The sequence below is a fragment of the Pomacea canaliculata genome, linkage group LG3, assembly GCF_003073045.1.
Source record: "Pomacea canaliculata isolate SZHN2017 linkage group LG3, ASM307304v1, whole genome shotgun sequence".
NCBI classification, from domain to species: Eukaryota; Metazoa; Mollusca; class Gastropoda; order Architaenioglossa; family Ampullariidae; genus Pomacea; species Pomacea canaliculata.
Genome location: NC_037592.1, coordinates 14,111,820 through 14,138,148, shown reverse-complemented (window position 1 = coordinate 14,138,148; position 26,329 = coordinate 14,111,820). Strand labels below are relative to the sequence as shown.

At 39.8% G+C, this 26,329-nt stretch overlaps 1 long non-coding RNA gene across 1 annotated transcript; it reads left to right on the top strand.

Moving 5' to 3' along the window:
• LOC112560690 lies at window positions 1-25,644 on the top strand. Its single transcript, XR_003098569.1, has 3 exons — window positions 1-833; window positions 16,417-16,682; window positions 24,845-25,644. It is a non-coding gene; the product is annotated as an uncharacterized LOC112560690 (long non-coding RNA).
• The last annotated feature ends 685 nt before the right edge of the window (window positions 25,645-26,329 follow it).

The window sequence follows — 26,329 nt, the reverse complement described above, 5'->3', positions numbered from 1 at the left end:
CACGAGTAACGTATGTGATGAGGAATGAATATTTGAAACCCAAACTTACATCCTACAGCTTCGTGGTTTGAAAATATTGAAAATAAAATGTAGCCGAGATGAGAGGAAGCAGATTCGGCATGGAGTGTGACAAGCCATTGTCAGAAAAAGGAAATCTGATGAAGATGTGTGAGAACAAAAGACGATGCATGCAAAATACATGATCACACCTCGCACCCGACTTGGCGCGGCGCGGCGTTAGAAAGAGTGGGCGTGACCTGGGCAGACGACAGTTGTGCGTGCGTGCGTGCGTGTGCTGCTGCTGCTGCTGCTGCTGTGTTTAAAACAGCACTGCCGTTCACTCGCTAGTATCTACATCTGATCTATTGATAAAACAAGGCAAATCTGCACGCGCAGATGCACGTGAAAGCGAAAGTAGACGGTTCATCCATTACCTCCAAGCACCTCGGCTTGACAATTTTGCGAAGAGACATTCACGTTGCCAAGGTGTCGGACGCAATACTTAAAACCTACTTTTTTTTTCTTTTAATATCCTCCAAAAATACCCGGCACAAAAGGTTGGAGGTAATTTATGTCGAGGGGGAAATTTTTTTTTTTGGGGGCAGAACCAAGACTCATGCTCGTCTCCTGACCTGACACAATCGCTTGACACCAGCTGCACTCGCCTGCGTACCATGTGTCCCGATCCTGAACCGGAAGTGGAGCTGGCGGCCATCTTGCGAGTTCTACGTGATCTTAATGCGAAGATAAACCATGGCCGGGGCTGCAAGACGAGAGATGGCCGTGCAGCCATGACGCACTTCGCACGGGTCTGTGGGTCCGCCATGCGATAGGTACGATCGGAATTTCTTGTTTTTTCTAACTTGCTCTTCCCCTTTGCTGGCGCCGCAGTCGTCCAGTGCTGTGGTTGTAGAGGACGTCAGCGCGTCAGCTAGGACTGGGCGTCAGCCTGTAAGCTGTACACTGGCGCTGGAGCCGCGCTGTTTGGGTTCATGCACTGTCTCTCTCTCTCCTCCTCCGGTGGCAGCTGATGGGGTTTTTTAGCGCTGACGAGGTATTATCTCATAGGAGGCATACAGCTGGCCTTTTGTCGGTACTGCTCCTAGACACTGGGAGTGATTAGCTAACACTGTAGTAGCTATGTAGCCTGGAGGTAGTGCGCAGGGAGGAGAGAGAGGTGAACATCGCTGTCAGCGTTAGGTCCGTGGTTTTGTTTACACGAACCGTGGCAACCATGTTCAGTGGTTTACACGAACCTTGTTTACAGATGTTTATTCGGTTTGACGCAGGCATTTGTTGTTGTTGTTTCCTGACTGCACCTTGGAGTGGAAGTCACGAACATTGTGATTGCATGGAAGTAAGTGCGCGCGCGTGTGTGTGTGTGTTGTGCATGTGAGAGTGTGTGTGTATATGTGTGTATGTGTGTTGTGCATGTGAAAGTGAGTGTGAGTTACTGTAATTATTCGGTGGATGTGTGCGATTATATGCATTGTGTGTGTGAATGCTTGCATGCCTGCGTTTTAATTGCAAATTTATCTGTGCGTGGGTGTGTACATTAAGCGCCCACAGAGTGTAATTTTTCATCATCTGTATCTGTGTTTCTGTGTATTTGTGCGATAGCTTGCTGTTTACTTATTGCGCGCATACACACCTCCCTATATTTCTGTGTGCGTGTGTGTGTGTGTGTGTGTGTGTGTGTGTGTGTGTGTGTGTGTGTGTGTGTATACAATATAATATTTTCATTTACAACATTATATTGTATAAGGCTGTACGACTACTTCTATTGACATATGTCTAAACATTTGTGAGGTGTGAGTACCAAAGCACCTTGCAACACCTGTATGCGTATAGACATGTGTAAACAGCTGTGTGTGTGCGTGCGTGCATGCGTGCGTTGGTGTGTGTGTGTGTCCGTTCATTGCTTACATGCATTCATGTATACGTTATTATACATCTCTATCTGTGCGAGCATATGTGCATTATTGCATGAGTGTGTCTGTGTGTGTGTGTGTGTATAGACATTGCTTACTATATGGTAATCAATTTTGAATCAACGTGATTATTCTTTTTGGAAGTATATTTTATTTTACTTTCAGGTCTTAATGTTTCAAAATAACTGCCCCAGCTTCTTCTGTTAGTGTGTCAATGCAGCAGACATAAACATCTAACGACACATTTCACACCACTTATGTTTCCCTCCTCATCTCTCTCATATTTTTTTTGCTTTTAATTTTTACAACTATTTTTAGCGTTCATGGTTCAGATTTTAATTAATGTTGATTAATTATTTACATTATTGGTTTCTTGGCGTGCTCTCGTGCGGTTACGCCTTCAGTATGAGGCGAAGAAACATTTTCTAATTAATTGTTACTCTTATTATCATCCTCATCACTGTCCTGATTATATTTCATCATCATCATCATCATTTTCCCTTTTCTTTATTTTTGTTCTTTGTTCTGCGTGTTCCTATTGTTTAATTTCTTATTCTTGATCATATTCCTGACCTTGTCCTGAAATCTTCGTCTTAACTATGTTCTTCATCTTCTTGCCCTTGTTCTTGGTTTTGTTCTAAATATTATCTTGTTCTTGGTTTTGTTCTAAATTTTGTTCTTGTTCTTTTCGTGATTTTCCTTGCTCTGTGTGAACGTTTCTTTAATGTTATTCTGTTTTTCATATTCTTCTTATTGTATATTATCCAATTCTCTTAAAGGACAGTCTTTTTCTGGTGTTCATTTGTACTATGTCTGCTAACATTCGTGACCATCTATGTAGTGTATGGTAAGTAAATATTTTATGAAACTTTTAATTTTTAAAATAATGAAATGATGATACCCTCCAAAAGTTCCTCGTATATGTAAAAAAAGAGACAAATTTTAAAGATACAAAAGTATCATTTCAACACGAAATAGAATTTCATATTTTTGTCTCTCTTTTCCTCATGATTTTATGGTCTTTACCGAGTTTATTGAGCTCCGGGAGGGCGCCTTCTGAAAATAATTATTTACACATTATTTACGCTGTTGTTAACAAAAGAATAAGTTGTGTCCAGTGTCTGAGGTCCTCTAAGGGCACACCACGTAATTCCATTTTCTTTTGGTGAATTAATAAAGGAGTGTACATGGACAAACACACACACAAACACACGAACACGTGTACCACCCACCTACTCCCTCGTCTTACATCACTACCAGCCACTCTTCAATCTCGCCTCTATGACTTTCTCACTGAATAAGTCATCTTCACTTCCAGTTTGATTACCTTTTATACGCTGAAGAAAAAAAAGGAAACAGCACATACATACACCCGGAAACAATAATTTTTATTGAGTTCTGACACAAGTTTTGTTCTGGTCAAAGTTAATGTTTTGCCGTTAACACCGTGTATAGGTCATCGTGTATACTGACACAAATACATTCAACAACATGCAAACAGTCATGCGCGCCCCTATCAACCCTACCCACCTCCACACACACACACGTACACGCGGTTGTACTCGGGTGAGCTAAAGTCCCCACACACATTTAGATAGTACCTCTAGTGACAACTACTTCCCTTCCACTCACATTCTTTTTTGTTGTCTCTCTCTCTCTATCTTTCAATATTTCCCACGCCCATACCCACCCACCAACACACACTTCACACACGCACACAAAGTAAACACACTCATACTTACGAGCGCACTTATACCAAGACAAGCACACAAACACACACGCATACACAGGCACATACACTCACTCACATACACGTTCATTGTTATACCACACACACACACTCTCTCTCTCTCTCACACAGACATAGACAGATACACACAAACCAACAGACATGCACGCACTCATACATAAATTCTTATACCCACGCACAAACACACACTCTCTTTCACAAACACGCATGCACACACTCACATATACATTATTATCCCCCACACTCACACACACACACACAAACTCACAGGCACACACACGTACGAACATACACTCACACACGCACAGTCTTATACCCCCCTCTCTCTATTTCACAGACACATACACTCACACGTTCTTCTTATACCTCCCACTCTCTCTCTCTCTTTCACACACACACGCACGATCTCTCCACCCCCCTCCTTGTCTTTTCTTGCATGTGTAGCTTTCGAATTCCAAATGAGTAACTTATCCAACCCACTTACACACCTCCGCATCAGCCAGAAACATTGCTGTCCCATCCCCCGTACACGGGTCCTGGGGGTAGTTGGGTCACTTTTGATAAAACTTAAAACTATTTTAAAGAAGGAAATTTAAGAAACTTTTAGAAAATAGTTCCTTTGCCATTTACATGCTCAAACGCAAACGATTAAAGTGCTGACGAGACTGAAAGCAGTTTCATCTTACTTAAAATAATTTCAGTTTATAAAGTTTTGAAATTTTATTGTGCAACGTGTTTGTATAAAACTGATTATTTAAATAGATTCAAGACATAAAAGTTTTTATAATAAGAATGGGTATTCAACTGACCTCTGGCCCTTTAAACTCTGTAAACGATCTCTTGTGATTGTTCGCTTGACTTCTTTGTATGTCTCCATGCATGCGTGTATGCATGTCATGTGAATGTTTGCGTGTATGTGTGTTCATACGTGTGCGTGATCCAACGCACGCAGGTACCCAAGTATTTTTTTTATTTGTGTTTATTGTGCTATTGAAATAACTTCCCCTTATCTCTTACGGACATTGCGACACCCTTAATGTCATTTTGAAAGTTATCTCTTCATTTCTCCTGTCGGGTTAAATTTCTTTGTGTTTTCCCCCAAGACGAGGTCCTACCGGAAGTTGATGACATACTGAAGGCCTGTGTGTCTTGATCATGCCTCGTCATCTTGTGTGTGACCAGGTATTCTCAGCCGTTCGCAAGGTGATCTCAAAGTTTATGACAAAGGCAGATGGTCCAGGTCCACTTCTATAGATATCATGTCCACCATGAAGGTGTTCCTCAACTAAACTCGGATCCGTGATGTCCACAATGTTGGTGAACCATCTTTCCCCTCCACGTGACTTTGTCCATCAGTTTTGTGCCCCTCGTCTAGTCTTGGCAACCTCGGCCTTGTTAGGATCCCTCCAACTGGACCTGGCCATGTTGGGTTCACGAAATTGAATGGTTTTGAGACATTTTTAGACCTTTCGTTACTGTTTGCAATGGAGGCAGAAACAAAACTTCAACATGGTCTTCCATTTTCTCGACTGTTAGACACACTCTTCATCCTCCAGGTTACACCGAAGTGTAGTTTTTAAGATTGGGAACTTCACCTCTTCGAAGAGCATTCAGCGAGTTGTTTGTAGCCTGCTTAAGCGCTAATTTCTGCTTCATCGTTGGTTAGAAATCTGGCATACAAATATTGGGTGTGGCAGTGATAGAAAAAAAGAAAGCTCTAGTTGACTGGTTGTCTTTCCTTGGAGACAAACAACAGGGAACAGGACTGTTAGTGTACAAGTCTGCAGTCACGATGCATGTGTGTCCAGGGTTTGTGCTGGTGTATTTTCTTACTGGTCCTTTCATGGGATGATGTAGAATGAAGCCGGTGTACTTTATACCCGACCTTTGGTGGAAAAGAACTTCTATTTCTGCGTCCATTGAGAGAAAGTCAAGACCTCAGTTCATCATTCTTAAAATCACCTTCCGGTTACAAGCAACAGATCTTAGGTTGGTAACTGTTTTACTATTTTAAACTCCTTCTCTCACGTTTAAGCAAACTTTCGAACAAAAATGTTAAAAAAGTGTCATAAAAGAAATGGTGAAAGTATTATTGCAATTTTTTAATTTTTCAAACTCAAACGTAACCCCGAGGTATGTATGTCTACAACATTCTATACCGACGAAGGGAACAAGTGTTCAACCATTGTGTTTGAAATATAATCAATGTTCATATCCAAAGCTTAGAGTAAATGTTGGCGATGAAGTTTTTCTAAGGAAGTATGATTGTGCATAGCTCCAGTTCACCTACAAACGGGCGTGGCTCCTCTACCTGCAGCTTGTCGTCCTGAAAGTACCCGACCACACAATGAATGTCACAGTATTTATTTTTAATGGTAGCGTTTGTCTATGGAAAATATGTACCTGAAAGTACTTATACATGGACTGTTGTATTGACTTCTTGAAGGGCGGGGTTTATCGTTCTTCAATTGCCTTGCTGAAAGTACATTAATGTGGACTGTGTTATTGAGTTTTATTTGTTTTCTTCTGGGCGTGGTGTCTGCGTAAAACATAAATTTGTGCTTTAATACACATCTCCATATCGACATCTTGACGGGTTTTGTCTTCAGAGCTTTTGTGCCTTGTAACTACTTGAATATGGATTCCCACATTGCAGTTTTGGGCGTGTTTTGTTTTCATAATGTTTTTACTCCAATAATCACACTTGTGTAGAACTCGCTGAGCTTTTTTCCACAGCAAAAGGATGGAACAAAAAAGATTAATAATCATTTATTGCTGTCAAAGAGTACATCCAGGACAAGATGTGCATCGAAAGTTCTTGCAATGTTTTCCACCTGTGGCTGATCCAAGCGTGCTTTACTCAGATACCCTGATATAAAAAGATTTTAAGAACAAAGGGGTTTTTTGAAGTATCACTTCAGAAATAAAAATCCCAGGTTTCTTGGTACGATCCCAGTACAAGAAGAAAGGTTATTCGAAGCTTTGTTGGGAACAGTGCCAACTTTGTTGATAGTCCTCTCCAAAATAACTATGCACTTGCTATGTTCTTATGTTTAAGTCTGGTATGAGGGTTGGCAAAAGTCGAGAATTTTATTTTGTCTCACATTGATAGAATATTCGACAAAGAGTTGACGCGTTATTAAGTTTAATGTTGGTAGAATAGAAAGTAGAGAGTTGATAATTTATGATATATAACAACGGTAGAATAGTAGATAAGGAGTTGACAATTTATATGACTTGGCAAATAACAAAAAATATGCATAGAAGCAATGCTAAATCACTTGTACGGAGACATCCTTACATAGATGTGTACCCAGGCACTGCCATATAACGCCTTTTTCCAGTATCAGCCAGACTCAAGGCACTTTACATATAGGCACACAAGGACATCATATTAATTTATTCATATAATAATGATATTAATATTAATATTATAATAATAATCCCGACGAGGAAACATTTTGTTTCTGTTAAACATATTCTTTACTAAGCAACCAACATTCACCCGTAAATATACACAGATCCCTACCTACACTAATTTTTTCTGTGTTCATTATTTCACCCATAACCCTATCCATTCTTTTCGTAAGAGCTTATTCTTGGTTGGTGTTTGATGTCGAAATTATTTCCATTTCTATTTCGAAAAAGGAAATAGTCGAAAACTGTTTGGTTCTCTATTTACCAAAGCCCTCTGTCCTACCTTGTACAAAACTCCAGTGTAAACTAATTTATAATGATAACTGACAAAAAGAGAAAAAAAAACCTGTTCGGATAAGTGACATAAAAACAACAATAATAATCAACTACTTCTATGAAGATAAAAAAATAAATTAAAAATCCCATCAGTTCATAAAAAGCTATTTCCTGTAAAACCTGTTTTACTCTCTAGAATGAATTAAAAAACTGATATAAATAACTAAATAAATAACTAAATAAATAAATTTTAAGGGTCAGAGACACTAAAACGACTTGGATGGGCGAATAAATGAAACTCCCATACCCAAATTTTCGTTAAATGCGACCACAGCTACTGTTTTGGTGAAGGATTGTTTAAGAAAATAACTTTTGAAAAAAGAGTTAAAGAAACCCTTCAATAACAATGTCCTGGAAGCGGCTTATAATCCGAGGAAACAGAGCGACATGAAGTTGGCTTTCAATAAAATCCGACAGGACTGGACAGGCTTGACGTCACCATGACATCAGTTGTGGGTGAGTTTGTCCACCCTCATAATTTGAATTAACGCTTTGGGAAGGCTTGTGGGTAGTGCTCGAGCGCACGATGACGTAGTCTTCACGTGGCCCGTCTGTTTGAGTTAACCCCGTGGGCGCACTACAGGGAGCGTGCGTCACCAAAGTTGGAAAAAATCGGACGAAATAACTAAAAATAAAATCCTGAAATCCTTCAGGTCTTATCACGGAAACCAACCAAATAATTCTGGAAACTTCTCAGTCCGTGAACACAGCCTTTAAGGAAAGAAGGAATGAAATAAATCATTGCACAATGCTGCCGACGACGATAATGATGACATGTCGTCATCTTAGTTTTGTCCTGTTTGATCTTTTTCTTCTTGTTCTTTGGGTGATAGTTCTTGTTAATTTCTTTTTATGTTCTTACTTATGTAAGAATTTTTATGTTTTAGTCCTTTCTCTTTCTTAGCAACTCTTTATAAAACTTCAGCGACTTCGCACAGTTTCAGCCACAAGGATTGTTTCGTTAAAGTTTGGTTAAGCTCATCTGTCTAGTAGATACATCACACGGTTCTTGCAGGACACGTCCTGTACTCTGAAATGTACAGGATGTTTTATTAGACACGTGACTTACTACCTCTTGTTATGTCCAAGTTATATTTGAGATGTTGTAAGGCATGACTACTTCTACTGTCTGTCAAGACTGCGGACCCGCCAGGTAGGAACCGAACTTATTTATTTTTAGAGGATATCTTGTAGTGGGTGTAAGATGTTACAGTCTAAGTTTCATACCGCCATCTTGTGTTAGTAGTGAAGAGAAGACTAGTGATGTGGGACGAGCTGGAAAGAATGTCTCTGATGTTAAAAATTTCCCAAGTGGCTGTTACTGCAGGTGAGCGCGGTGTTATATGCGGTGTCACAAAGGTTATGGTCAACAGTTCAGAAGTTTTGTCCTGTGTCTTTAGCTGAATAGCTGTTGCCTGCAGTGCTCTCCTTACTTAGCCGCACTACATTGTCTTCATCAAGGTGAATATGGAGTTTCTTGACCTCCATTAACTACTTTCAAACTCCACTCACTATCGTAACATCTAATAAATCCGTACTCCACGATAAAAGGCTGAAGGTTGTGATTAATGATTAAAACTTTAGTTTTTCAGCTCTAGACTCAACGACAATTTGTTGTTTGTGACACAGTCTGCCAGCGAGAGGTCCAACACTTGATGTGACACGTGGGCATCAGTCCCTTATTTTTTCGTGAATTTTATTCCCCAACTCTGTGTCTGCTTGTGAGATCCAGATTACCTGAAGCCTTAAGACAGGTGTAGTTTCTTTGGGATTACTTTTGTACATGATGATCTGGTTTGCATGAAACTGAGAGAAAGAGAGAGAGAAGAGAAGGAAAGAGAGAAGTGGTGAGCATACAGTAAGGATTCATCAGTTTGATGAAAGAACCCGTCTTCGGTTGGGTTTTACAATATGAACTAAGGTCTGCCTTATTGAAGAGAGTATTAGAATTGACATGGTCTGGACACTGTCACGGTTACTGTAAAATGTTTTCATGCTTATCACATTTTATGTACGGATTTCATGACAACACACCTTTCGCTTCTGATGATTAATTGTATTGTGTTTCGGATTGCTGAACAGACTCGACATATGATGGACCATAGAACATTGAGTGTAGTGCAGCACATTTAGGATGCGATAGTTTATTGTGTTGAATTTATCTGAACATGTTTCGTGAGACACAAACGATGGAAAAGAGGTAAAAAGTTATTTTGCGTCTAAAATGTTTTTTGTTTACTGCAATATTTAAACTAATCATATATCTTTACTAATAGTGAGAACAAGTAAACGATGCGAAAAAAGATCTTAACAAAGATTTAAAGTGAATTCAATGAGCCCAAATATTTTGAAACCTGTTAAATGAAAAATATGAGATGATTTTTTTATCTCTCTGAAACAACCCAATTGTGCTGGCTATCCGCTTGTCAGACGTTACTTAAAATAATAATAGGTTAGAATTCACATTTGAATTTAAGTAACTTTAGTCTTTCATTTTTTTTAGTTGAAGCAATTTCGTCCAACTATATCACTCCCGAAACAAAACAAAATAAAATGAAAGGCAATGAAAAAATACAGAAAGATCACAACGCCATGCATGAGAAAAGAGTTGAGGACACTTAAGTCCTTCAGGCACAACTAGAATTTGTTCTATTAAAGATTCGTATTACATCAAGTAACTCTAAGAAAATTGTTTTTAATTTTTGGATTACATAGCACTAATGGTGAAATACCTAATTTTCGAAATAAGTATTCGTTAAGGTTCTTCAGTGAAGAGGTCTATGGATTGAAAAGTACTTTTTTGTTGAAAACAGTAATGCTGTTCGTGAAGACTTATTGGTGTTTTCTCGAATATCTAGTCATCATAAACCTGCACAGGTTCTTCTCATACCAAGTTCTCTGAACGCTTTTCCTGTTCTCAGATGAAGACCTCAAGACAGTAGATGTTGTAGATGTTGAGACAGAAACTTTCTGATTTTCGCCACTGATTTTTTGCAAGACATCGAACATTTGATGTAACCTGCTTATCCCATGAACCCCTTCATTCTGTTTCTAAATTGTGTTCCTGATGACTGTCTTCAAAAACAGTGTTGGGAAGAACTTGTTTGCAGCCGACCCTCACCTCTTTACATTTGTGTTTTGTTTACCACCATTTTTTTCTGTTTAATTTCTATTGACAGTTATCTGTTTTGCTTATCACATATCTGCGCTGTTTCGTTTTTGTGTCTATAACAACCGTAAGCAGAAATTTACCAGGCATTAACAATAATTAACTTCTCGACCTTACGCCGAAAACGGAAAAGATACAACTTTATTTAAAACTATCTTGACTATAGTTTACAATATCTCTTTAAAATAATTTTATTTTGCGAAAGTTATTTCTTTGCATATTTTTTTAAAAAAAGTTTTACTTAAGTCAAAAATGATAAAAGCGGAAATATATCTTTCAAGTGTAGTTGATAGTTTGCTTGTTTAATTATTTATTTATTACTTGCGTAGTGCGTAATAACTTTGACTGCTGCTGTTTATTTAGAAAGTCTGTACTGCATATACATTAACAAATAGCCTCAAGCTTCTTTGAATTCTAATTTTTTTTATTTTCCATTTTCTTTTAAATCTGTTTCGCAGTCGTCCTTTTCACACAGTCCTTTTTTATGTTTAAACATATTTTTTGCACCAAAAGGTCTACTTCCATTTGTTTTTTTTGCCTCCTAAAATAATATTAGTTCTCTTTGACTATGAAATTTTAAGAAATTAAGAAAATATTACAACGGTGATGGAAAAACCTGCACGAAAAAACCGACACCAGAACCAGATTGTTAAAATAGTTAAATCTGAATTAATGTGTATTTTAATTACACAAATTTCTTGGAATGCTGATAAAATTAAAAGAAATTAGTTACGCTTATGAATCGGTGCAAACGCGGAAAATAAATTTCTTCATTTTTTAATGAAAGTTTTGTTGAAGCTTTCTTTATCTTCTGACGATTATTATTGTGGAGCACGCCCCACCAGCATGTGCTTTGATGCTGGCCTGTTCCAATGGATATGACTGACAGGCTATCCAGCCATCTGATAGAACGACCAACAGGCCAACAGGCTGACCAAGTGGTCAACAGGTTGACAAAACGAGCGTCAGCCTCACAGACATTCTTTATGCCCGTTTGAAATCCTCATTTCCCTTCTAACAATTCGTAAAAGAGAGACAGAAGTCATTGTCCAAAATGATATACTATTTCAATTTACCTTTTTGTCATTTGACTACAAGTAAATGACATTCATATGAAAGCGAAAATCCTCTAAAAACAAAGCTAACACAGGGTGTGTTACAATTCGTGAAGGGACAGTTTTCTTTAATTCTAAATTTGTAAAGAAATAATAAATATTTCAATATAAACATCAATAAATGTTAAGTGATAAAATGAACTCTTCGATAACAAAGACGTATGTCCCGGTCCTTGAAATAATAAATAGGAAGAGAAGTTTTTAATTAGAGTGCTCGAATACATTTTAAAATGATATATTATCGTATTGTAAAAAAATGTTTAAATTTCTTAAAAAGCGAGTCAAGATATCTCAGGATGTATGATTTTCTTCTACTTTTTTTTAAAGATCAGAAAATGATTAAAAAATTGTCGCTAAGATTTCTGCGGTCGGTCTTGCAGGTTTTTTTTGTAAAAATAAAGAAATAAGTTTAAAAAAGTCTTACATCATCGTAAAAATTTCATAAACTTTATTTTGTTTGATTTGAGCCCCACATCTGATTGTCTTGATGAAGATGTTGAGAAAACTTGAGTGAAATTGTGCGCTCGACGCTGCGATGTGCGAGCCTGCAGCATTGATTATGTCTGTGTGACTGAGTCCGGGGACGACCGCCACCAGGTTGTGTATGAACTTCACGAATATCTTTCAAACTTATGCTTTCAAAAAACCTAATTTGCTACATACACGAGAGACTGCTACGATAGTAGAAAGACTTTTTCGCTGGATGGCATCCATCTGTCAGGCAATGTGGCGTCGAGGCTAAGTGGAGTGGCGGAGGGAACTACACAGGATGGCGGAGTGTTTTCAAGATGGCGGCTTGTCTTGCGCATTGTTATAGGCTTCTGATTCACTGATATGTTGTCCTGAGACCTGTCATGGAGCACGAGCTATTGTCTACACATTCGAGGGTTTAAAGTGTCAGCAGATGTACTGTGTATAAGTGTGACCATTGCTATGTATGTGAGATGGTCTCCTCGATGAGCGTTTACTTTATATTGTTGAGACTATTTTTTTTATAGTTTGCATCAGTTATTGTCAAATTTGCATTTGTTTATGTATGGCAAAATAATATATCAGTTCACAAGAGGAAGGAAAAAATCTGTCCATTTCGCTTATCTTAGTTTATCTTATTTTTAAAACAGAGTGAGAAAACACACTTTCATTGGTAAGAACATTGGTAAGAATTGACTGAACGAAGTTTATTCAAGCCAAATACAGTTGATTTTAAGACGATATAAAGCTATAAAGTAACTAACAGCCACAGAAACGACAATCATGCAATGTGATGCTGTGATAAAGGCCGATTCCAGACATCCAGGTCGTTAACATCAGATTGTTGACTATTTGCCAGAGGTATTCGCTCGGAACTCTCTGATTTATTACAAGAAATCTTTTATTTTAAAGCAGCCTTATTAGTATTATGAAATTTTACAATGTAAAACATTTGGGGACGAACTGCGTGACTGTACTACTCTAATTGAGTACTAAATTATTCCTGACCGTTCAGTAATGTGCATTGAGACATTTTTGACCCATGCTGTATATGCAGAAAATACTTCCTTTGATATGTTATTCTTTACATGTTACGATGAAAAAACTTGCAAAATCATTACATTGTATATATATAAGAAAAAATAGTTACATAGAGCCAGCAATAATTATTTAAATTTGTAAATATAGTTGTAAAGGTATGTGGGTATGACAGGCTCTGTGACAACTATATTTACAACTCCTTATGTTTGCGGTCCGGTCTTGATTGTACATTGTCCCCTTCAAGAGGTTTTGGCACAAGTTTTTAAAAGACAAATTCAGTGAAATTTAAATGTGCATAAGGTCGAGAGGGAAGCTAAACAACGAAGAAAAAAAGATGGAACAAGAGGAGATACTCGCGAGTGGAAAAACACTCATTGGATAACGTTTGAAGGGAGCGTTTGAAAATCATTAATATCTGTTTAAAACAAACGAGTAATTAAAAAGGTTCCTAATACTTCGTGTACTAATCATCTTATTAAATCGAATCCATTCCATTACTGTTAGAACTTTTTTTTCAGTGTTTTAGAGGAAACGGATTTTTAATTGTGTGAAATTCCGGACATGACGGGCAGACTCGCTTTCTAGCTTCTTATCTATATCCATCCTATCCAGTATCCACCATTCACCTGCATGTTTCATCCATTACTCACCTGTATACATCTTTCGCTGCATGTGTCACACCTGTATTCTTCACTAAACTGCGTCCATCTCCTTCATCACCTGTTGGAAACATCCTGGTCTCTTCATGATTCTTGTCTTCACCTTCCGTCCTTTTCTTTTGTCCCTTATGTCGACAAAGATGAAGCAGGCAACCTAGAAAAATGCTTCGTTCCAATATTTGCTGCGTATTTTAGAGTGAAAGTGGTTTGCAGAGCTTCGTGACATAGATATAAAGCAACCGGCATATTGTTAATAAAAGCAACTTTTTATAAGATTGTTGTATAAAATCTTTGCCAAGCCTGAGTGAAGAGTTGGTCCTGTTACCATCGACATCATCATCATCCTCTGAGTTCTGATTCGTGGTAGAAGTATTTAGAAATATTACCATCAGTCCTTATCGTCTTTTCCAGTTCTCTGCCCTACCCTGGGATGCGAATGACAGACCGCTGTCCTACTGGATTCTGTTTCGTCGTCTGTTTGTCTGTTCCTCTGTTTCTCATACCATTCCCTGTGCGATTGTCCTTACAAGTCCATACGATCTTGATATTATCAAAACACTCGCAGGCCTTCATTCAAAACACAAACATTTGAAACAGACACATGTAACGTGATAGTAACTCCTTCAGGTGTTTCTAGAGCAAACATCCGCGGAAATCAATTATTTATTATTAATATTAGATAATATAGAAAGAGCTGTGAAACAGATGATTTATTATCTATATTTATTTTCTGGAACAAACTCCTATCAAACTAAGATGATCTATTATCTATATTTTTATTTTAGAAAAAGCTTCTGGAAAACTTATGTAATAGATTATCCTTATTTATATCTTAAAAACAATTTTTTTTTCAAATTTAGACAGTTTATTATGTGTATTTATAGTTTTGAATAAGCGTCAGTCAAACCCAGACAACGTATTATCCGTATAAAGTCTAAAACTAAATTTTTTTAATTGTTTTCTTCTGTTTTACTCTTTTTCAGGCGTCCTACTTGTTCTTAAATTAGACGTGAAATAGCACTTGCACCTTGTGTTCCGATAAAAATTATATATATTATGTGTTTATTTTGTTATTTGTACCAATACGGCGATCTTTAATTATTTGCTTTACTGTATGTTTTAGCAAGTCCCTCCCTAGTCCTATTGGTGGTTGTGTCTGTGGTTCATAAAACTGCAGATACTGAGGTTGAGAGCGTTGACAAAACAGTCATTCTGTGGGTTTAACACATTTTTAAAGACCGCATTTAATGTTTTTATTGTTTAGAATATGTTTTACATTTTGTCTACCGACCAGTGATCACGTTGCGACCTTCAGCGCTTGGCGGATTGTGTTTCTTGTAACACTATACCAAAGGAAGCCCATCTGGAGTGCAAATGTTTAAAATGAAAATAAAAAACCTATAAACGTCACAAACGGACAACAAAAATGCGATGGTTTGGAGTTGAAGAACAATTTGAGAATCCATGGTGACGATACAGCCGTAAGAGAATTTGCAGAGAATGTGCAAAAAAGTTTGAGGGATCATGTGACTGGACCAAACTATTTGTTTGCGTTCACAATTTAAAAGACAGAATGCGCCACATCCTGCTTGTCACGAGCTACACCCAATTCAATGAGTGTCTTTGTTGTTGTTTTTTTTTCTTATCTTGCTACGTGTAAATAGTCATCAATATTAAAGTGTCTATATGTTTATCCATCTCTGTTTATCTATCTCACTGTTTGTCCAGCTTTGTAGTAGATCTGTAAGTCTAGTTATCTTTTGTTGTAAACATTTAATATTTTTCGGTTGAAAGATGTTTGCAGAATTTATTTCGAGTGCAAGGAGATGTTAACTTATGTGCATGTGTATGACAATTATTTGTTTTGCTTATCATCCATGTCCGTGAAAGTACACGTGTGTGTGTGTGTGTGTGTGACTGCTGATTTACTTGTTTCGAACACCCCTTCTTTTTCTAGAGAATCTTGGCTGCTGGAAGTGGACTTTGTAATCAACAGAATTTACTAACAATTACATTTTAAAATTCTGTAATGGAAGTTAAAACGCTTCCTCTCCTCCCAAAAGAAAAACTAACGGTTCGTGATTTCGTTCACTTCTAAATTTGTGAGACAACGGTGTTTTCTTTCAGTGAAACAAGGATTCCCCCTCAGTCGTCAACAACATCCCTCGCATCGAGGGCCAATAAGTACAGACAGTCATTACATGTGCTGCAATCAAAGTGGTGAGGATTTCGGTATAGACCATACCTTACCTCTGACCTCCAGGGCGTTCGTGGCCACGTTGTCACATCACAGAGTAAAAGGAACTTAATTTGCGATGTTTGAAAAGGTTGCGACACGAAGCTAGTGCTTGACCCTGACTCAAAGATTGTTTTTGTGTTTTATTATGTTTTGGTAATTACTGCAAGCCAACTGCTTCTTAAATCCTGTTTTACTGCCAGTAATGGTGACTCACGGGAAGGTAGAAGCATGTGGGAGCAAGGCTTTGAAGCAAAGACATTTTTAACGTCCCTCCCTTGTGTTTTGCAGGTGTGACCCCCGGTGTGACGTCACTCACCTGGCGGCCCAGACGCACGTCACAGCTGCCAAACGATCCTTTCGTCACTGGGCGCAGTTTCTCGCACATACAGGCGTGAGTTGTTGTGCGTGAGACAGCGACCACTTGGCGGGAGGATATCACGTCAGTCGTCACGCATGGAGTGTCAGCTGTGTCCACACCCGAGGGGGTTGTCGTCAAAGATGGCGCTGATCGGTCCCTCGGTCTCGGGCCGGAGTCGGTCAGTATGATGAGAGAAGTAAGTTTACTCAGGCTTCACTTTTCTTCTTTGTGTCCGTCTTCACAGTTCTTCTGGCCTTCGTCATGCCAGAGTAGGACAGAAATGTGATGCACATGGGACGAAAATAAAACCGGGTAGGGGGTTGTACATCCTGTGTACATTCTTTCGTACTGTTTTACTTGCGTTGTAGACAGGCAGAGATAGAGAGAGAGAGAAAGGAAATAAAAAGACAAACTGACAGACACACGTTCATCTCGCCCGTGGGTATTGCACCTGCACAACCCAAGGAAATGTGTCTTGTGCACTGTCTCACATCATGATAATCATTGGGACTTCTAGTCATAATTATTTTCCTTCACAGCATTTTTCCTGTTCGTTTTTCCCTTTTATTTTCGCCATCTCTCTTTGTCACACATGGAGATTCATACATAAGTCACTCTAGCTAGTCAAGCTAGCCATTCCACAGCTGGTCTTCCCTACAGTTTTTTAAAAACTTCAAGCACGGTAGAACAGGTAGAACACATTTACCAGTTCAGTTCTAGAGAAGCTCAACCAACGGCATTGATAACAGAACTGTTGTCTTCTCTCACTCCTGTCGCTGACAGTCGTTTCTCGGACCCGTGTGAGCGCTTCATGTTTTATTTTCAGCACTGGGTTGTCGTCTGTGCCATCTTTTATTTTGCTTAACCTGCACTCTCCTGTATGTTCTATGCGTACACTAAACATTATTGAGATTATATATATAATTTAAATATAAGTAAATTGCTGTGCTTTGTTCGTGTGCATCCTACGCGTATGCAATTATATGTTCTGCTTTTGTACTAGTGTTCGTGCGTACAGGGTGTGTGTAGTAGTGAATAGTGATACAGTGAGATATAAAGTAACACTGAATAGGATAATGAGACACACCTATAGGGCATTAATACAACGACAGCACAGCTGTGAACATTTGGGCAATATAATTGTTAGGGCTTCACAGTGGTCTCCCTTTGGAGTGGTTCATTTGGTCTTTACACACGAACGAGCTTCCAGTCCGGCAGCTCTGTAAAACTATTGGTCTTAGTGAAGGACCCACACTGTGGAAAGGACTAACTGGAAATGCATTGGCTAATTGTGCATCGTTGCCAATTTCTAAAGAAGGATGTCGACTCATTGCCGACGGTGATCCATGTGTATAGGAAGGCAGCAGTGGACATAATAAAGACCATTCGCCAAGCAAGATGGTGGGTCTCAACAGTAAGTCAGAGAATTTCGACCTCCCAAACTAAATAAGAATGCTCAAGTGTTACAGGACTGACTCGTTACTCAGAGACCTTGCCGATCTCATGGAGTCGAACTCTGTGCCAGGACAGTGAGTGAGGCATCAACATTAGTCTGTGGGATGGATGCAAGGGATGGTGACATTCGAGCTGTCATCAAGTCAAGATACTTTGTGCTTTTGGGAGAAAAATGGGAGGTGTTCTGTTTATTACATTTTGTTTAAAAACTCAGGATAGCAGATTGTACAAAACCCCAAACGTGCCTGTTGATCTGTTACAATTCATTGGATGTCGCTACAACCTACTGTGTGTGTGTATATATATCTTCACGTGTGTGCAGCGATGTATTTATAGATACAAGACCTCGTTCAGTTCCTACCATTGATATTGCTCACATTGCATTGTATTATAGTATTTTTCAGTTCATATTGAGTCTAACAAACTAGCTTTCATGTTTTGCAAGAACCTCATGTTGTCATACAGTCTCTGTCGATCAGGTGCCGCTTGTGTCGGTGACTATCCCCCGAGCCTCCAGCCAAAGCGTAATTTCAGCTTTAATCACAACCCTTCGCAAACCTTCTTTGCATCCTTTCTCTGTTTTTAGCCAGGAGAGATCGTGAAGCCGAAAGCAGAAAACTAACCTAACACAAAGCTACATGATTCCCTGCGCACACTTGATAAGGCGGCATAGGCAGGTATTGCCCTAAGCTTTACATGTCCTCTAGACCTGAAGATGCCATAGCTCTGTACACAGAGTATATTCTGGCTTCCGTGTGTACGTCATCATCTGTGCACGTGCGCCCTCGCTGCCAAGGGGAGAGAACGCGGTGGTGGGCGCACATACCTGCTGCGGATGCTGGAGCGGCGGGCGAGAGAGAAACAGAACGCATCTCTGTGGCTCGCTGCTGAACGCTGCCATCGATCCAGGTCTATGTTTAGCATCACTTATAGAATTTTTGCCAGGAGGAGACGTACAAACCCCTTAAATAAAGGCGCGGAGCCCAAGACCTTTTCCCCCTCCTTCTTCCTTCCGCAGCTCCCTTCCTTCCCCCTTGCCCCAGCTTCTCCCTGTCGCGGTCACTGTTAGCGTCTCGGTCACCGTCCAGTTTTGGTCATGGTTCAGTTAGCAGCGGTGATACCATGGGTAGCCTGCATGTTTGTCATGATTCATTTACCAGCTCTGACCATAGCCAAGATGGCCCACCAGATGCTCGTGACATCAGTCTGTTGGTTGTCCTGCAGTTTGCAGTTAATGCTGACCATCCGATCTCTGTAGTGTGCAAGGCATAGGATGAATACTGGCTTCCCACTTATAAAGATGGAGATGTGATGATACGTGAAGAGTTTCTCGCATGTTCTCCAAATGGATGTTGAACAGCACAGGCGATAGTCAGCACCCTTGATGGATTCCTACTGTTGTGTGAGAGTAAGCTTCCATTTGGTCATCCAACAGTCCTGCGCTCACCGAGCTCTTGTTCAGCACTTCGATGACTTGAACGAGGTTCTCTTCGATGATAAATGTCCACAGCCCCTCGTGCCACACTGTCACATGTCACAGCCCCTCGTGCCACATACAAAGAATGGGACTAAACTGGAAGCTTTGTGATATCAGACAAAATGGAAGGTAGAATAGAAACCAGATACAGGTAGCGTGTAGCCAGATATAGCCAGATGTAGAATATAGCCAGATAGAGGTAGAGTATAATTAGAGATAGATTATAGCGAAAATAAGAATGTAACCAGGTAGAGGTAGAATGTAGGCAGATGTAGATAGAATACTGTTGCCATCAAAAAGATTTCTGTGATGCTTGTATACTGCACATAATGTCCTGCCATCCTGCCAGAAAACACAAAGCACGTATTACTAGCATTCCTTTGCCAACATGGTTACCTTTTACAAAAATACGAGGGAAATCAACACGTGCGCAGAGCTTCCCCCCCCCTATCCTCCTCCCCTCAACATTCTTGCTCAGCATCCCGTGTGACGCACACACCGTGCGTCTGCACAACTCACGGACGCTTGCACGAGCAGCACGACCATTGATAATGCTACCTGGGGGCTGTTTCCTGCTGCAGCTGCCTCCGGAAATACCCACAATCCCTTCGGCTTGGCGCTACAAACAAGCAGCAACAGCAGCTCGGCACAGAGGGCACAACAGTGCACAGACCCGGCCTCCCACCTGACCCGCCGCTCGGTGGCCAACACCAGACTGACGTGGGACTCCGCCGTTTGGTGCTCGGGTGGCTCCCACGTCCGCTGCAGTTTCTGTAGTTCTTTGATTGAAGCAGAGCGATGGGAAATGGAGAGATTAAAATCCACATGGATGCAGTTTCGATGTGAACAAAGTTCGTAGCCTTCCCATGGCCTCCAGACCTGTTGCTCTCCTAGAACATACAGGTATCACCGCATACCTGCATCAGTGCTGCGATCACAGTTCCGTTGAGCAATAGAACTGAGTAATCTCATTAAGCACATTAAATCGTTAAAACACCAAATTCTAAAAGATTCGTCAGTGAGCGTAAAGACAATGTCAAAAGATGATGGACGATGAAAGAAAAAGGAAAAAAAGTAGGGGTAGAAGATATAGAAGTAATGAAAAAAGTAGTGGAGGGAAAAGTAGAACTAGCAGAAGAGAAAAAAGTAGAATTTAAAAATAGAAATAGAAGAAGCAGAAGAATAGATATGGGAGACAGAAAATAACTATTGAAGAAATAACCCTTGACCTAAAGTGGGAAATGGTGGTGATAACAGGTAACAGTCTATTCCTTTTAGCAGACGATAAAATCGCACATGTAGGAGAGTGAGAGATCGTCGTTGTGAGAAATAAAATAAAAGTTTGAGGCGGTAGCGAGAGACATAATATACAACTGCCACAATTCTCATCGGCGTTTAAACACTTCTCCTCTATTTATTTTGTCAAAACTGGTTGGGAAAATGTTAGTATAGTCGTATAGAGAGATTAGGACTATGTTCAGCCATTATATTATATGTTTCCTCTTTTTTTATTGGTTCAGTGAGCGCCACCATGATCATCCATGCGACAAAATAAAATCAATAATTTTATTTTTCATTATTTTTTTTTTTAACCAAAGTTAACCCACCCTGCGGCTAGCGTGCTTGCTGCTTTATGATGTGTTTTATGCCAAACTTAGATATCCGAACTGTTTAAGCAAATTTAGTAAATATGTTTGTAAGATGTTACACAGCTGCTGGATTGTGAGGCAGGCGACAGTTTACATCGGTTCACTGGTTGATGTACAGCATCCTTCAACGGTTTGCTGTGCTGTTCGTACTGTCAGTTGGTACACCAAGAATACATTTCTTTATGAGTGAGATAATGATATTTAAAAACTTTTATTTTAAAGCGGAACTGATGGTCGCTTCTTTTGTTCCAAGTGTTTGTATGTGTATAGTGTGTTAATGCACGCGTGTACTGTTAATATGTGTATACTATGTTGATGGTGTGTGTATATACTATGTTAATGGTGTGTGTATACTATGTTAATGGTGTGTGTATACTATGTTAATGTGTGTATAATATGCTGATGGTGTGTGTATACTATGTTAGTGATGTCCCTTTGAATATTGCCACTGCCACTGCTGCATCCAGCAACCACAAATCCCAATGTTATCCTGAGTGGTTGTAGAATATATCTACATGATTAAATATTTCCGTGCTACCCTGCTTTCATGAACAGCATTCCAATAAGACTCAGCCGGACATTAACATAATTTATCTCCAGACTTTCTTAATGACCTAACCTATTAAGTTTTTCTTTCCATGGTATAGTGAATGTATTTTGGCTTCATACCACCACATTTTCTCTCTCTGTATTTTCTTACATGTGTGCATGAGTTTTGCGTATTTGTGCGTGGAGGGGAGTGCACCCGGGTATGCAAACGATCGCATTTTTCAAACATTCTTGAAGCGCCAATCTTTAAGTTTGGGAAAGAAAGAAAGAGAGAAAAAATTGCTTCCTAGCTACAATTATGACAGGCAAGGCCGTCTGTCTGTTAAACACTGTGCTGTGTCAGAATGAAATCGCTCGACACAACAAGTCTCCCTTCACCGCCCTCGTGCAAGTCCGTCCGCGCGCGCACGCATCCCAACCGCTACCCGGCGCGAGGCTGCTCCGCGCGCATCGATTGCAGGCTATTTATAGAGCTTCTTGCAGCAGCAGCAAAAACGGCGCTGTGCTATTTTGGATTCTTTTAACCTGCAGACTCTAAGAGCGGTGCTATATTTGCAGACCAGGGCCCTCTGCCGCCGCCGCCGCCGCAGCAGCAGCCGCAGCAGCAGCAGCAGCACCGACACTGCCGCTAGCTTCCAGCCAGCCTCGCGAAGTGTGTGTGTGTGCGCGCGCGCGCACGCGTGCCGGCTGTAATCACGTGACTTGACCTGCAGTGTCAGTAGCAATGACCTCGTGGTCGTCATGTGACACGCTGTGACGTACGAGCTGTTCTGTGAAATGTTAGATACGCTTCAATTAAAAAAAATAATCATAATCCTGGATATGTTTGCGTCATGGGAAAATTTGGGTTTTGTGAGACACACACATACGCATGCACGCACGCACGCGCACACGCACAAACATGAAAGCAAGGGAATATAAGGTCCAAAAATATATGTTTGTGGTCTCAGCCGGCTTGACCACGATGTTGACCACAATGACCATAATGGACAGCAAACGTTGATCCCAGCATGCTCACTGGCTTCAGACCGGCCCAGGACGAGAGCAGAGATGCCAAAGATGCTGTAGGCTATAAATAGCCTAGGACGAAAGCCCTAGAACAAAGTGGAATGCCAGAATTGGAATGACACCTATGCTGACTGCTTCTCATCTCTCCGACACTGTGAATGTAGCAGCGGGCGGCCGCCATCTTGTAAATGACATAAGCAGAGGTCAAAAGGTCAGGCAGCGGCCGACCTCTTGTGTTCCCATACACCGAGGTCAAAGCTTTACATAAATAAATTGACGGGGATGTGGGCTGGGAGAGGGGGCCATTTCTTTTGATCTGTTTTCCAACTGGCATTGAAGAGTGACCCCCTACACAACTTAGCAGTTTGTTTTATCACTTCCACTTTCTTTCAGTCTTCTTTTTTTCTATTGTCTGTTTTTGTTTTTTGTTTGTTTTTTTATTTTCACTGTTTTCTCTTTTCTTTATATTTCTTCAATAGTTTTATTTGCGACATTCTTTACGTTTTACTTTCTTTCTATTCGTTTACATTCTTTCTTTACATCTTTTCTTTTTCTTTGCTGTGCCAGGTCATCTTTTTCATTCGCCATATCATCTTCATGTACTTAGACTTTGAAAAGAATATGACCGTGTTTTTCTGTATAAGTACAAGTAAACAAATATATTTACATACTTATGTCTAAGCATAATGCGTGCTTTATTGTTTTCTTATTGTTTCAAAACTCCCCGACTTGATATAACCCCGGATATGTTGTTTCCCTTTGTTCCTAAATTTGTTCTCTTATTGTATTTTATATTTCATTCCTGTACGAGACTGATGCCCCTTCGCTTTACCGGCTGCATGGGTCCAGCCATCCCTGTTCCTGTTCTGTTGTTTCCTGTGGTGCCTTTGGGTTTTCGTCGAGTTTGGTGTCTGGTGACTTCTGTTGATCCATGCTTTTAGTTGTATTCGCCTGTCAATGTTCTGGACTATTTTCCTGAGTCTGTGCCCCCCATTGTTGTCTTCTTCATCGTCTAACGGTCTCAAACGCCATATCTACGCCATATTCGTTTGCGGATTTCAATCATCACAACCCTGAGGTGTTCAACGTATTTTGCTCTACGTGCCGTCCATTTCCCTCTCATCAGCCTTCCCTCTGCTGTGCATCGTGGATGTTCGTAAGTCAACGTGAACTTAATTCTTACACCTCTTGTCTACAACCCAGCTTCCTGCCTCACCTCGTGGCTTCACTGCCTCTGTGTTGATGTGACCTCCGTGACAGTCAGATGTGCCCCAGAAATGGACAACTTTAGGTTGCTGGTGCCTCCACCATCACATTAACAGTCTTCCCACTGATACGCTGAGTTTCTTCTTGAGGACTTGACTGTCATTGTACATGTATATATTTGTGTTTGTGGAACTTTTGCAGTATTGTACTCAGTTAAGATCAGTCAGTACTGCGACCTGAAGAAATAAGCAAACTCTCGCATGTCTTCTATATTTTTTATGTATAAAAATTTAGCAGCTATGATTTGCACAGACCAGAAAAGTGTCTTTAAATTCAATCTAGCACTGGACTATAGGTTTATCTTAGGTCTACCCTAGCACGACTTAAAATTTTTCCGTTTATTTGTGTTTTACTCTACAAGACAATGTAGCTCTGGATTAATCCATGCAACAGTCTGTATAAATATAGTCACACAGTAAATTATTTTGATAACAGATCATTTCGACACAAAATAGCGAAATAACAAAATAACAAATCGACATCCTATAGAAAAATAACAAATAAAAGTAAAAAGTAAGAGTAAACGGGAGATAACGTTCACAGCAGTACTTACGACTTAAATAAGAGTTCAGCTTTGAGAAAAAGCAGGAAACCTTTTACAATAAAACTTTTGTAATAGTTCAACTTTGACAAAAAAGTGAGATAACTCTTACAGGAACACTTACGTAAACGTTTGGCTTTTAGACTGAGTTTACAGTAACGCAGCGTACAAGGAGAACAAAGCGGTTGTGGAAAAGCAACTTTAAAAACAAAATTTTGAAAGGGACAAAGAAGAACAGCTTAAGTCCAGGGAGTTAATGAGTTATATCGTATGACAAGAAAAAAAAAAACAAAAACAAATAAAACAAACACAAAATACTGGACAACAATAGAAAAGTCAGACTGGACTGTGTCTACTGGACTTACACTAAAAGCTTGCACCTGGAGAGGTGTGCATCTTTCGGTCTGTTCCAGGTAAAGACGACAGAAGCCGCGCATCCTTCGAGTGTCCGGCCAGGTAATGCTCGTGATCACCTTTACAACAAAGCAGCTCAGGCTCCGTCTTTTCCGTGCAACTGAGTGGAAGGACAAACATTACACCGGATGCGGACACGGTTCAAGCCCTGGATCGTAAGAGGAATACGATGCAACATCTATACTGCAATAAAAAACTGCACCAACTGTCCCAGCAACGGCGAACACGTGATGTACGACAGGTGTAACTACTACCATCGGATCAGAGAAAGGGGTGAAAGCTTTCAGTGCACCACCCCCTTCCCAACTCGTCTCCTCCAGTGGGGACCACAACAAGACGATTTCAGGGCTACCTACACCTTTCCTACTGTGACAAATACTTCGGTTAACCTGGATTACTTCAGTGAAATAGGACTGAAGACCGTTACCCACCTGTTCTGAACACAAATGCCGAGCTATCATCGTCTTGCTCTGCCTCGCTTCAGTTGCTGACTCGGTGCAAAAAGACCATCAACCAACCAACCAACCTGCTCCAGAGACAGTAAGTGACAGCGACTGGTATACATCGCCGACCTGTAGCGCCATTCACAGACTTAATTGTTTTATTTGCTTTGCATCAATTTTTTTTTTCACTCTTCGTTTTCTAACTACGCCCAATGTTTTCAACTAATTATCACAATTAAGTTAAACAGTTTCGGCTGATTAGCTGCATTCTGTGATCGCAGTCTATTGAGCCATGTGTGATAACATGTATACAAAATAGTTTCTAGTAATTAAACTTTCCACATGGCTGATAATACGCCTAATACAAATTTGGTCAAGAAATGTTGACTTCTTTCATATTTTTTATAAACTTTATTTGCATGGCTATTTTATTCCCACATTTGACAATGTTGGTGATTATGTCTGTCAGTCACCTGTCTCCAGCTTTCTTTTCTTGCTAATGTCGTGTCTCATTCATTCGTTCATGTTCTTTTTCTCTCGTTTATGTCAATCTTCTCTTCTGCTTCTACCAATCTCGTTCTCTAGTTTGTCAATCACCTGTTGCTGTCAATTTCCTGATATTCCTTATGTTGATTTCTTTCTCTTGATGACGAAATTTTCGTGTGTCAGTGTCATTCTCTAGTGGATGTCAGTGCTATTCGCTAGCGTATGTCACTCTCATTCTAGTATATGTCAGTATCATTCTCTAGCGCATGTCAATGTCCTGTTGCTGATGTCGATTTATTTATCTTGCTTACATATTTTTTTTAAAACTGTTTTTGTTAAATTACTTCGCTTGCTTCTCATGTATCGTCTTTTTCTTATCTCAGTTTACCACTTTTGCTTGCCGACAAAGTATATTTTAAAAAGAAAGGTTGGGGAAGTTGTATTATTTTGCAATCATAGTTGTCTCGTTACTTCTCCCTAATATATTGAAAAATATTTTTAAACGTTTAAGATTTTAAATCTGAATTATGAATTATTTTATTTACGCTTTAAAAA